Source organism: Zalophus californianus, chromosome 2 (genome assembly GCF_009762305.2).
Source record: "Zalophus californianus isolate mZalCal1 chromosome 2, mZalCal1.pri.v2, whole genome shotgun sequence".
Lineage (NCBI taxonomy): Eukaryota > Metazoa > Chordata > Mammalia > Carnivora > Otariidae > Zalophus > Zalophus californianus.
The window spans coordinates 105,906,686-105,920,000 of NC_045596.1; positions in this window are offsets into that span (position 1 = coordinate 105,906,686).

Genomic DNA, 13,315 nt, shown 5'->3' on the forward strand with positions numbered 1-13,315 from the left:
CATAATAGATTACAGCCCTCCCTAATGACTTCCTTTTACCTTAGTAACCTCTTTGAAGACCTGATCTCCAAATACAGTCACATTTTAAGCTCCTGGGAATTAGGACTCCAACATATGAATCTGGGGGGAGACACAATTCTGCCCACCACAGTGATCTTTTGAGAAACTTTGCTCTGATAAGATAAATTCTTATCTGTGGATATAAGTAATCTTAATCAACTGTTGCTGCCATCTTTAATGCAAATTTTTGCATTAAAAAAACAAAAGCCACCAAGGTTTTCACAAATACAAACTCTGAAAGAAGAAGAGTTTCAAAATAGGCAAAAGAACAAGCAAAACCTAATCTATCCCCTTGAGTTTTATATTCTCTTTGTGACTTTCTCACGTTAATTCTGACCTTACCACCATGTCATCCATGAAGCAAACATGCTTTCTTTTTGTTTGGTTGTCTTAAATTTGCTTAGTTTATTGCCTTTAATGAAAGAGAGTTGCAAAATGTTGAAAAAAAAATGTGGAAATAATATAAGCTCAGATGATCTCTCAAAGAGCCTAACCAATGAATGACTGAAAATACTATTTAAGTCCTACCTCTGGGGGCTCCTGGGTGGCTCAGTTGGTTAAGTGACTACCTTCAGCTCAGGTCATGATCCTGGAGTCCCAGGATCGAGTCCCACATCGGGCTCCCTGCTCAGCAAGGAGTCTGCTTCTCCCTCTGACTCTCCCCCCCTCTCATGCGCTCTCTCTCTCTTTCCCTCTCTCTCAAATAAATAAAATCTTTGAAATAAATAAATAAATCCTACCTCTGCCACTCACATAAGACTAAGTTGCCTACTATTCACTTTGAGCCTTAGTTTCTTGATCTGTAGAATAGGAACAGTAATTCCCCTGTGGGGACATTGAAAGGAAACTGCAGGACGGGGTGGGGGGGGGGGAGCGGCGGAGGGGGGGGGGTTGTCAGACAGCTAACATTGGCACACCACTGCCCCCTGGAAGCAATTTTTAGAAATAGGTGGGCAGTGGCCAGGGCAAACCTGAAATGTGGAAGCTATGAAACAAAAACCATGAGATGACTTCCTTGTAATGCACACTAACTTTTAATGGTTAATCTTTTTGCCTCCTCAGTACTTTTTCTCTCCCACTACTATCAGCAGTCCAAAACAAACAGTGCGGGAAATTTCAGGAGCCATTCAATTACCCCAGAGGAATTGTAGTATATACTCTTTACCTTTATTTTTCCCTCTCCCCTAAAACACAAGGATTTGTGATGACTATCCATGTCTTTGTGTCATTAATGATGACTTTTTCTAGAATTGTGATAAAATACACATAACATAAAAGTTACCAGGGCACCTGGGTGGCTCAGTCGGTTAAGAGTCTGCCTTTGGCTCAGGTCATGATCCCGGGGTCCTGAGATCGAGCCCCAAATGCTACTACCAGGAAAAAAAAAATCATTTTTTATGTTGATGAACAACTTCCGTGAATATCTAACCCAAACATTAGCTATAGTCCTGGTGACTGGTGAGACTCACGTATATTTCGGCACTGACCCTAAGTGCACTGCTTCCCCACCTCCATTCTCTGTTTTTACGCATAGTGACCCAGCTGGCCACTGCCCTACTCCTTCACTGTGCAAAATACTGCCTTCCTAATGAATTCCTAATGAATGTAGCAGACATGACTGATTCTGAAGACAGCAGTGGGGGAAGCCAAGAAAAGTAATCAATGTAAAGTTTTATTTCATACATCCTGTTCTTTTGAAGAAGTCCCTGAGCCATTTCTTCTCCAAGGAAATTTTTACATACCACATCTTCCATCTTCCCTGCTGCTATATAACCTCCTTCTGTCTTCCCTTTCCACCCTCTCTGGCTTACACCTGATCCCAAAATTCCTTTCAATTTCTTATGTAAAAGGGTTCGGCTTTCTCTTTACCCCTTTCTGCTTGTCACAGCTATGCCAAAGGAGCCCCATCTTTCCAAGGGAGCACACCCATCTAAAACGATCACTGTTTTCTCCCAGAGAATTCTGAGTACACCATTTAAATACTAGTTTTTTTCTCTCTACATATATATAAATTTTTAAAACCATAAAAAAATAGTATCGCACTATCAGGCCTGCTACATTGCTCAATTCTGGGGGCACCATTCACATCCTAGTCTATGTGGGTGGGCCCCCCGGAGGTTGGTGTCTCTGTGTCTCTGTGTCTCTATACAAAGAGTCCCTCAATACTATATTTTTTATTTTGTAACTCCACAGTGCCATGGACATATTTCCCTGTCATGAATTGTGGTTATATATCATTATTTCAATAGCTGTGTAGTGTTCCATACTATATAATGTTCCACCGTCTGTGATTGACACACATGACTGACCCCTTATTTCTTATTATTATGAAAAATGCTATGGGACGCCTGGGTGGCTCGGTCAGTTAAGCGTCCGACTCTTGATTTCGGCTCAGGCCATGATCTCAGGGTTGTGAGGTCAAGCCCCATGTCAGGCTCCACATTGGGCGTGGAGCCTGCTTAAGATTCTCTCTCCCTCTCCCTCTGCCCCACCCCCCTCTAAAAAAAAAAAAGAAAGAAAGAAAAATGCTGTAATTAACTCCTCAAACATGTACCTTTCTGAAGATATCAAATTATATCCTTAGAATAAATTCCTAGATACAGAATAAAAGGTATATACATTTTGCTACATGTTCCAAATGGCCCTCTTAAGAAGTCTTAGTTTTTACTACATGGGAGTTCTTTTTCATACACACAATTTCCAGTCATGAGAATTACTATATTCATTCTCCTTTTTTAACATGACAGGTGAAAAAGGACATCTTAATAAGCTTTTGTTTTCTTTTCTCTGATTACAAGCAAAGTTGAACATCTGTTATATATATTTATTGGCCATTTGCACTTTTCCATTTGTGAATAGCATCTTTATTTTTTGGTCCATTTTCCATACGTGATTTATCTTTTCCTATCAAGTTATAAGAGCCATTTAAAAATTAGCAACATAACTATCTAATTTCTATTCAGAAATTCCCTTTTACATCAAGGCCCTTCTGCAATTACAACTAGACCATGACAATAAGACATTGCTTCAATAGAGTGATAAACAGGGAGAAGACAAAAAACTCAAATTCTTGACTTGGAGTTCCAAAATAAGCACTTGATATCTGTAATATAGATAAGTTCAAAAGTCAAAACCTTTGACAGAAAAAAAAATTAAGTCCTAGTCCATATCTGTCATATATGTTACCAATATTTTTCCTAGGTTGTAATTTACCTTTCAACCTTTTGGGGTTTTGTTTTGGCTTAGTGTTTGTTTCTTTGTTGCCTTACAGGTCTTTGAATTTATTCCTTTGTTTTCTTGATTAGCCTCGAAAAGTTTCCTCAGGCCCCACATCATAAAAATATCCAACAATATTTTCTCCATTTTTCTTTCTTTCTCTCTCTCTCGTTTTTGTTTTTGTTTTTTAAGAGAGGGAGATAGGGGGGTGGGGGGAGGGGCAGAGAGAGAGGGAGAGAGAAAATCTCAAGCAGGCCAGATGCAGACCCTGAAGAGGGGTTTGATCTCACAACCCTGAGTTTATGACCTGAGCCGAAATCAAAAGTCGACCCTTAACTGACTGAGCCACTCAGGTGCCCCAATTTTCTCCATTATTCTTATGGCTTCATTTCTTATAATTAAAACTTTGCTGCATCTGCATTCATTTAAGGGCAGAGACAAAAAGAAGAAATCCAGCTATTTTTTTCCAAATGATCATCAGTTTTCCCAAAATGACTCATTAGTTTATATTTTCCTTAATAAGTTTAATGACAACTTTATCATGAATTAAATTTCTATATATACAAGAGTCTATATCTGAATTCTACTTCATTAATCCATATGGCTACTAATACACCAGTCTATTTTAATTGCTAAAGCTTCAAAATATATTTTTTAAAGATTTTATTTACTTATTTGAGAGAGAGAGAATGAGAGATAGAGAGCACGAGAGGGAAGAGGGTCAGAGGGAGAAGCAGACTCCCCGCTGAGCAGGGAGCCCGATGTGGGACTCGATCCCGGGACTCCAGGATCATGACCCGAGCCGAAGGCAGTCGCTTAACCAACTGAGCCACCCAGGCGCCCTCAAAATATATTTTAGTATGTGATTGATCAAGTATCCCCTCATTAAAATTTATTTTAAAACATTTTCTGGATATTCTAACATTTCTTCTTTCAGATAAAATCTAATTATGTCAGGGTTTACCCAAAATGTGTTTACAACTTTTTATTTATATTTAATGGAATCATACATTATTTTTACACTATTATGTCTTCCTATCCAAAATAATTTGTTAACATATGTAAATTAATAACCCTCCTCTACATAACCAATAACCAGCTAGGAGATGTAAACGAAGAAAAAGCCCATTAACAAGAGCACCAAAGAAGTTAAAATTCTTGAGAAAATTTACCAAGAAATTTGCAAAGCCTATATTAGAAAATCTTTAAAACACTCCTGAAAGACATAGAGTAGAGCTGGATAAATAGAAAGCCATCCCTTGTTCTTGGATAGGAATACTCAACATCTTAAAGATGTCAGTTGTAGGGGCACCTGGGTGGCTCAGTCGTTAAGTGTCTGCCTTCGGCTCAGGTCATGATCCTGGAGTCCCGGGATCGAGACCCACCTCGGGCTCCCTGCTCCATGGGAAGCCTGCTTCTCCCTCTTCCACTCCCCCTGCTTGTGTTCCTTCTCTCGCTGTGTCTCTTTCTGTCAAATAGATAAATAAAATTTTAAAAAAAGATGTCAGTTGTATCTAAGTTGATTTATAAGTCTAATACAATCTCTTGATAAAAATACCAATAAGCTTTTTAATGGAACTAGACTAGACAATTGATACTAAACTTCATGTGGAAAAATAAACATGGAAAAATAGTCAGAAAAACACTAAAAAAGAAAAGCTATGATGGAGGGAGTGGTGACTAACTCCACCAGATATTAAAATACTGTAGAATCTCTAAGTAAAATAATGTAGTATTGGTGTATAAACAGACCTATCAAATTGAGTAGAAATTCAAATAATAAATTTGAGAACATATTAAACTTTAGTATATGATAAAAGTGGCCTCTTAAGTCTCAACAGCAAGAATGGACTTTTTCATCCATGGGACTGGAACAACTGTTTAACCATCTGAAAAAAAAAGTTGAATCCATACCTCGCAGTACACATAGACACACACACACACACACACACACACACACACACACACACACACACACACACCCCTCCAAATAGAATAGAGAACTCAATATAAAAAAAAAAGCTATCCAAGTACTAGAAGAAAACATGGTTACAGTCTTCATTAACCTGGAGTAGGAATTTTCTAAGCATAACTAAAAACCCAGAAGCAATGTTTAAAAGATTGATAAATTTGACTCCATAAAAAATAGCAACTTCACTGCAAAAAAAAAAAAAAGGCAAAGTAAAACAACTAACAGAAAAAAATATTTGCAACATATATCACAGGTAAAAAAGCTAATATCCCTAATATATAAAGAACTCTTAAAAATTGAGGAGATGTTCTGTGTTCAGTGTTCTGTGCTAAGTGCCTGAGGGTCATGAGAGCAAAGCAGAGGGCACTCAACTGACTAGGAGGGGAGGGCTCTTTGGAGCAAGTGATGCCTAAACCAGTATGAGTGAGCCAGAAGAAGGAGAGGAAACGAGGGTCAAGTGATAAGAGCTTGTACTTCATATCAGCAAGATAGAGTCATTATGGTATCTTCTGAAAAGCAGTGGTGCTTCATTCCACAGCAGATAACATCAAGACTAGAATACCTGAAGGCCAGCAGGCCATCACTACTTTATGGCACGAGTTGGCCTCTTTTACTCTCCTTCTCTGGCTTCCATGACTGACTAGCATTCTGCATAAGTGAGTGGATACACTCAATCAGGTTACAGTGATGTCTTGCTCACCTGGGGGCCATTTGGATTTTTACAGTCCGATCATTCTGTGTTAATAGTAAAGTTTCCCTCCCAAACTGTAATCTGATTCCCAAACTCTTGGGAAATACCTCAACACAGAGCCCATCTCAGGGTATAAATGGTCAGGTGCACATTTCAAATACATATATCATTCTTTCTATAATGTGCATAACAGATTGCAGACATCAATGGCTGCCCGATATGAAAACCAGGTAGTAGAATATAGAAACGGTCTAGTAGGGAAATGATGAAGGTCCAGCTAGGACAGTCAGGATGGGGATGGAGAAGAGGGGCCACGGGCACCCGGAATCACAATCCTTCTCCCACATACAGAGAAATTACTTTTCTCATTATAAAGCTGAAGCCTGAAAATATCTTAACCTAGCATTAATATAATCAAGAATATCACATACACAATAGGATGGTTTTATAACTTCATTTTTATTTGCCAGCACAGAATCTGAGCACTGGATTAGTATTTTTCTCCAAAAAAAAAAAAAAAAGTGGCATTAGTGATAATATTCATTGAGATAGAATTTACCTGGTACCATAATTGTACAGACCTCATATCAATCTTGTAATTGCAACATGAAGACATGATCACAAAAGTGACAGACTTAAAATAATGACCAGATTTCTCATTATGAATGAGCTGCAATAAATGAAATTAGTGGGGCGCCTAAGTGGCACAGCTGATTAAGAGCCTGACTCTTGATTTCAGCTCAGGTTGTGATCTCAGTGTCGTGCAATCAAGCCATGCATCAGGCTCCACACTCAGCATGGAGTCTGCTTGAGATTCTCTCTCCCTCTCCCTCTGCCCGATCCCCAGGCTCTCACTCTCTCTCTCTCTCTCTCTGAAATAAATAAATCTTAAAAAAAAAAGAAATGAAATTAGCCACATCTCCAAAAATGGCACTTAGTACTTATACAGAGAACTAGAAGAGCAATGAGCATTACAGAGAAAATAGAGCTTCTTTATGTTTGGTTTCTGTTAACTGAGCTGTTTTCCAAAAGGAATTTTCTTTCTTTTTTTTCTTACTCATTTCTTTTGCTTGGTTGTAATCTCTCCACATTACATATCCCAATAAACTTTCATTGCTTTATATTTAGACTACTTAAATTAGTTCCTTTAGTTCTTCTTAGGTGAGATTCTTTTTTCCTTACACCTATGCTGTTCCCAACCCACCTCACAACTATGTGTGTGTGTCTGTGTGTGTGTGTGTGTGTGTGTACATAGGTAAAGGCACTTAACATGTACATAAATATTATATACAATATGTTTTGCAATGCAACTTCAGTTATTACATAATGTAGGTACATCACAAAAAAAACAAGACCTTTTTTTCTATGAATGTTTGTCAAGCAGCTTCGGAAAGTGATATTTGTAAACTTTATGACTTGCCATTGAGTTATAGAATCAAGAGTAAGGTTGAGATTGTAGTAGCATTACCTATAACTTCAACAGCGAAAAACTGTCTCACACACAGGAGATGAGAGTCTGATTAAATCTGCAGAAATTTTCCTTTTAAAAGTGATGTACATTTTTAAAATTTAGATATCTGGTATTTTATGACTTGCTTGAGAATTGCTTAAACTCCTATACCACACAAGCCTTTAACTTTAAGAGTATTTGCCTCTTACCTAATGCCATCTGGTGTAGATCAGCTTATTATATATAGCATCATCTCCAAAGAATTCTCTGCATTATTTATAAATATTATAATATGGGTTGTAATAAGTTATGAAAAAATGCAAACACATCTGGAGATCATTTAACAAAAATCAATAAACCCTTTATGAATTGAATTATTATTCATATGTTAATCTGATTGGCTCACTAAACATTTCCATTGTTTCACTAAACATTGCCAGTTTGCCCAAACATGCCTCAGAAGTCCATCAAAAGACTCAGTGACTACATAAAACACTAATTAAGGTTTTCATAACACTATTCCTTAGAAAGCTATAATCTTCCTGCATTGGTGAATCTTTATTTGGTTAACAGAAATGTGAACATAGAAATTTTGGCAATGGAAATGTGAATACTTGAAACTACAGAGGCAAAAGGAAATACAGTTGTAGAGGGCTCTAACCATGTATCATGTAGGCAGTCCATATAAGAGAAACTGCTCATTAAACATTACTTTGCCCAGTTTTCTAAATCATCACTTCGAACTTTAACACCCCTTTGTCTATGCCAATATAAGCATCAGAGGGTACTATAAAAGGAGTCCCTTGTACATTTTCAAACCACCAAAACCAGTTACACATATTTATAATCCCAATGGACTTTCCCTTGCAAAATTCCCATTGATTTCAGCAGAACACACCCATTCCCCAGAATACAGTCAACTTTTCTCATCTACTCTAATGAGAGAAAACATTCTATTAATAAAGCAGATGGCAGCCATTACAAATGTCTTATTAAATATTAAGTAGTGGGTGCTTTCTCTGAGCCAAGGAACAGAAATAGGCAATATCCATTATGTACACTGTGCTGGCAAATTTGCTGCTTTATAGACTCCCACCAGAATTGAGTGGTTTGACATCTCATCCTAAAAGACAGGAAGGTCACAGTTTCTGACAGCCTACCTTGCACTAAGTACAGCATTAGATACAATATATGCATTAGTATTTTACAGACAAATAACTGAGGTTCTCATAGGTCACAATAAATTATCTACTAAAGGACATTATTTTAAAAGGTCAACCCTAGCTCTTCCCACTTTACCACACTCTACAGAATCTAACCTGAGGTATAAAACAGAATAATGTGAAGTCATTCTAAATTAACTCACTTATCAGCTCAAGTGTACAGAGAGAACATGGCTCTTTCACTTTGAAGTTAATGTGGTTTTTCTTCATCAGTCCCCAACCTCTGGGTAGTAAGCAGAAAAATTACTAATGTCAAATCTGGTTTAAACCTTAGTGCAATCTAGTGATTTTAACTGTCTCCACAGGTAGCATCTAGTGGTCCCTCTAGAGCTACTCTTCCTCTACCACAGAGCAGCAAGACTCATGTTCTAGATGGCCAGGTGAGTCGCACCCCTCCACCCTGCAATGGAGTGCTCCAAATTTGTTCCTTGATATGATAAAGGGGGAAAACATGATTTTGGAAAACCCTTTCTCATTGATAGCCTGGCTTGCAAGACTATGGTCTTGGAGCAAATCTGAATTCAGGAGCTACATTTCTTCCATACCATCTTTTCATCTCCTCCCCACGTAAATGGATTCCTAGACCAGCCAGAACTAAGCTTATGTATTCAAAAAAGCAAAAGAGAAAAACATATTAATAAATTTCAAACTAGGTTAGTTTTACCAATTATACAAGCATGGGTGCATGCAGCTAGTCCAATAGAACCCCAGTTTTGCGAAATTATTTTTTAATTGAAAATATAAACTTTTAATTATGAATACATTGTATATAGGCTATGGAAATAGACAATGGATGACAAATTGTTGCAGATTCTTTTTTTTTAAAGATTTTATTTATTTATTTGAGAGAGAGAGTAAGAACACGAGTAGGGGGAGGAGCAAAGAGAGAGGGAAAGAGAATCTCAAGCAGACTCTGTGCTGAGCGTAGAGCCTGACATGGGGCTCAATCCCAGGATGCTGAGATCATGGCCTGAGCTGAAATCAAGAGTTGGCTGCTTAACAGACTGAGCCATGCAGGCACCTTGCAGAATCTTTTAAAAGGGTTTTCCCCCTTAATGTTCTTTGTTAAAATGTTTAAGTATTAAATTAAGAATCACTTCACAAAAGAAAGGAAACAGATATAGATATATATTCATTATAATTTTCCTTGCACTTCAAGGTAACAGGAGTAAATGTTAATATCTTAGTATGTATTTTTCCACACCTACACCCACACTCATACAAGCATATACAGACAGTCAGACATATGAATAGGTATTTTTGTATCATTATATAAATAATCTATATACATTACTCTGCAACTTGCTTTTCTCATTTAAAAGTCATTAAAACCTAATTCTCAAATTGGTTAAAACAAAGTCCCACACAAATAGTAATGGGAACACGTTAAAATTTCATTTGACTCATTTGAGGAAATCAGCAGAATGACAACATTGATTCAATTTGAATACAAGAAAATTGGACTTAAATGAACAGTGAAAAAAGGAATGTTATAAATAAGACTGCTAGATTAAATATAAAATTGGTCATTGTCCTACAGGGAGATAAAATCATAACCTTTGGGGTTATCTCCTTTATTATACAGAAAAAAAAATCATCACACGTTATTAGATTTCTACAAGTTAACCTTTAATTTTACCAAGTTGTAAAGTGCCTAGGGCCCTAATCAACTGTAAACAGTAAATCAAGCCCAGTCTCTCTTCCTCAAGAGAGCTAGATGACCCTCAGACTGGCTTGTTAGAAAATGCTATAGCAGGATATTAATATCATGCAATCATCTTTTTTTACCCTATTTCCAAGTTTTGGAAATTCTTCCTAAACATAACAGATCATGGATATCCCTTTGGATTAATAGATATATACCTCCAATTCATTTTTTAATAACTGTGTAGTCAATCTATAGTACAAATGCTCTGCAAATAATCCAACAATCTCCCTAATGATGGACATACAGCTTTTTTCCCAACATTTTCACCACTAGAAATAATGCTATTTTAATATCTTTGTATATATGTTCTTTGCTACTGATACTTTTATTGCTAAAATAGAGTCCCCAGAGCAGAGGCATCAAGATCAAAGAAAATACATATTTTAATTTAATACCTATTGCCACACTCTTTTATGAGTTTTGGCAGTTTTGGATGTAGTCCTGTGTATATTTTTATCCTAGCTAAGTCAAAATAATCCTAACAAGATTGAAAATGCTAATACCAACAAGCTGTGCCATCCCACAAAAAGATAACAAGTTTCATGCCAAAAACATAATAACAATGACTACTCAAACTGTGAATCAAAAATAATAACAATAATAATAATATAAATATAAAAGTAATATAAACATCTTTATTGGTTCAAAATAAAATGTTAACTTTTTTGTTTCCCTTGATGATCCTAAATCATTATATTTGGTACTATTGATCAAGTTTGCCTTTTATTAGTATATAATAACTACTTTGTGTGGGGCGCCTGGGTGGCTCAGTTGGTTAAGCGTCTGACTCTTGATTTCAGCTCAGGTCACGATCTCAGGGTTGTAAGGTCGAGCCCCGCATCGGGCTCTGTGCTGAGCGTGGAGTCTGCTTGAGATTCTCTCTCTCCCTCTGACACTACCCCCCAACCCCTGCTCATGTGCTCTCTTTCTCTCTCTCTCTAAAAAAATACCATATGCAAAGGTAAAGGAGGGAGAAGCGACATGGTCCTTCCTGATTGCCTCCTACTGGCTTCTCATCTTCTTGCTGTTCCCAACACCACCTCTTCATCCCAGCAGCAGCACCCCCTTCCCATAGCAGGAATTGAATCCAGCTGTCACTTTTCCAGTATTTTCAGAACCAGCCTCAAGCATCCCTCAAAGGCTCCAGGACCAACCAAGCAGTAGCCCCTCCACAGAGGTCTGAGTTTCAGTTCTGCAGAGCTCCTGCAAGTTTCTAAGTTTTAGTAATTCTAATCTTTAATAATTCCAATCCCTTTGTTCTATATTGTACTAAATGCCACTGAATTGTTCACTTTAAAATGACTACTTTGGGGGCACCTGGGTAGTTCAGTCAGTTAAGCATCCAACTCTTGGTCTCAGCTCAGTCTTGATCTCAGGGTTGTGAGTTCAAGCCCAGCATTGGGCTCCATGTTGAGCATGGAGCCTACCTAAAATAGATAGATAGATAGATAGATGACAGATGATAGAAAATAAATAAAAATTTAGAATTTTTTAAATGGCTACTTTTATGTTACGACAATTTCGCTTTAATAAAAACAAACAAATAGCTGGCGTGGCTTCTGTCTCCACACTGGGCCCTGACTGATAAGTGGGCCTTCATTCCACAAACAGCAGCCTTGGAGTTTGCTTTCACAGCCCTAGCCACATAGTCTCTCATCAGCCCTTGTTCTTGTCTGAAGTTCCTTAGTTCCTGCTGTTCAGGAGATGGTTGACTGTCAGAGAAAAGCATTGTCTCGAACTGTGCTGTCCAGTACTGTAGCCAGCAACCACACATGGCTATTTAAATTTAAATTTAATTAAATAATTGAGTTCCACTGACACTTTTCAAGTGCTCATTACCCACAATGGCTAGTGGCTACAGTAGTGCACAGAACATTTCCATCATCGTGGAAAGTTCTACTGAGCAGTGTTGGTCTGCACCTCTTCAAGGCTCTTTCCAAAGTATTTTGCGGCTATTCATCAGCTGGTAGTAACAATCTCCCTTGGAGCGGAAACAAGAAAAATCAGGGAAGAGGAGATTGGGTCAGGGCCGTTTTTCTTTGCAGCGTTCACCACTTCACTCTGCCCTTCCTTCAGCCCATCAGTTCAGTTCTCATCCACCGCTCTCCCTAAACGCACATCAGCAGTTCCTGCATGTGTAAGTCTACATCTAATTTGATTACATATTAATTTGACCTGCAAAAGTATAAACTCCTCCAGGCTAGGGTTTGGGGTTTTTTTTTTCCACACACCCTCCCCATATTCAATGGTATATTCCTTGAGCGTTCTCACTGAACATGCGAAGAGGCTCGCTCTGGTTTCGGGGGATTCATTCCAAACAAAGTGAAGACTGCCCACACAGTGGTATCACCCTGCCAATATAAACAGAAGTGGTTTGCGATGCTCTACTCCGATGATTTCTTCTGGTTTCGATTTTTTTAATGAGTCTACCACTTCAAAAACATTCCTAGTGTGCCTCAGCCCAAAGAACTCCAGGAGGAGTTGGTGGTTCTCCTCTGTGAAAATCAGACCAGCTCTAAATCCTTTTTGTTCTCGGGTCACAGATCAGACCCAAGATCAACCCAGAGTGATACAAGGCAGAGATACGAGTCAAACACAATGCCCTTCCCTCAAGGCTTTTTCTTGAGTGTGCTACTTTTAAAGGATAAACTGAGGCATATTAAAAATTTTAAGAGTTGAACAAAAATCGATTGGAAGAGGGCAGTACCAAAGCTGAAGCAGTCAGGAGGACTCCACGGACAGGAGCTCAGGGAAAGAATTTTATGGAGAAATGGCAGAAGCAAAGTAAAGAAATTATTCACTGGCTATAGCTTAAAGCCTAGTTCGCTGTTTGTGATTGGTTTTCCTTATGTTTCAATTTCATAACCTTGGGTACTTACAGTCTTAGATTTTGGTTTGCTTACACAGGTCAACCTGGCATTAGAGCCACCTCCGTCCAATGGCCTCATTGTTTAACTAATTTACAATGTTTTTGTTGTGTGGCTTTCAGGGAAGA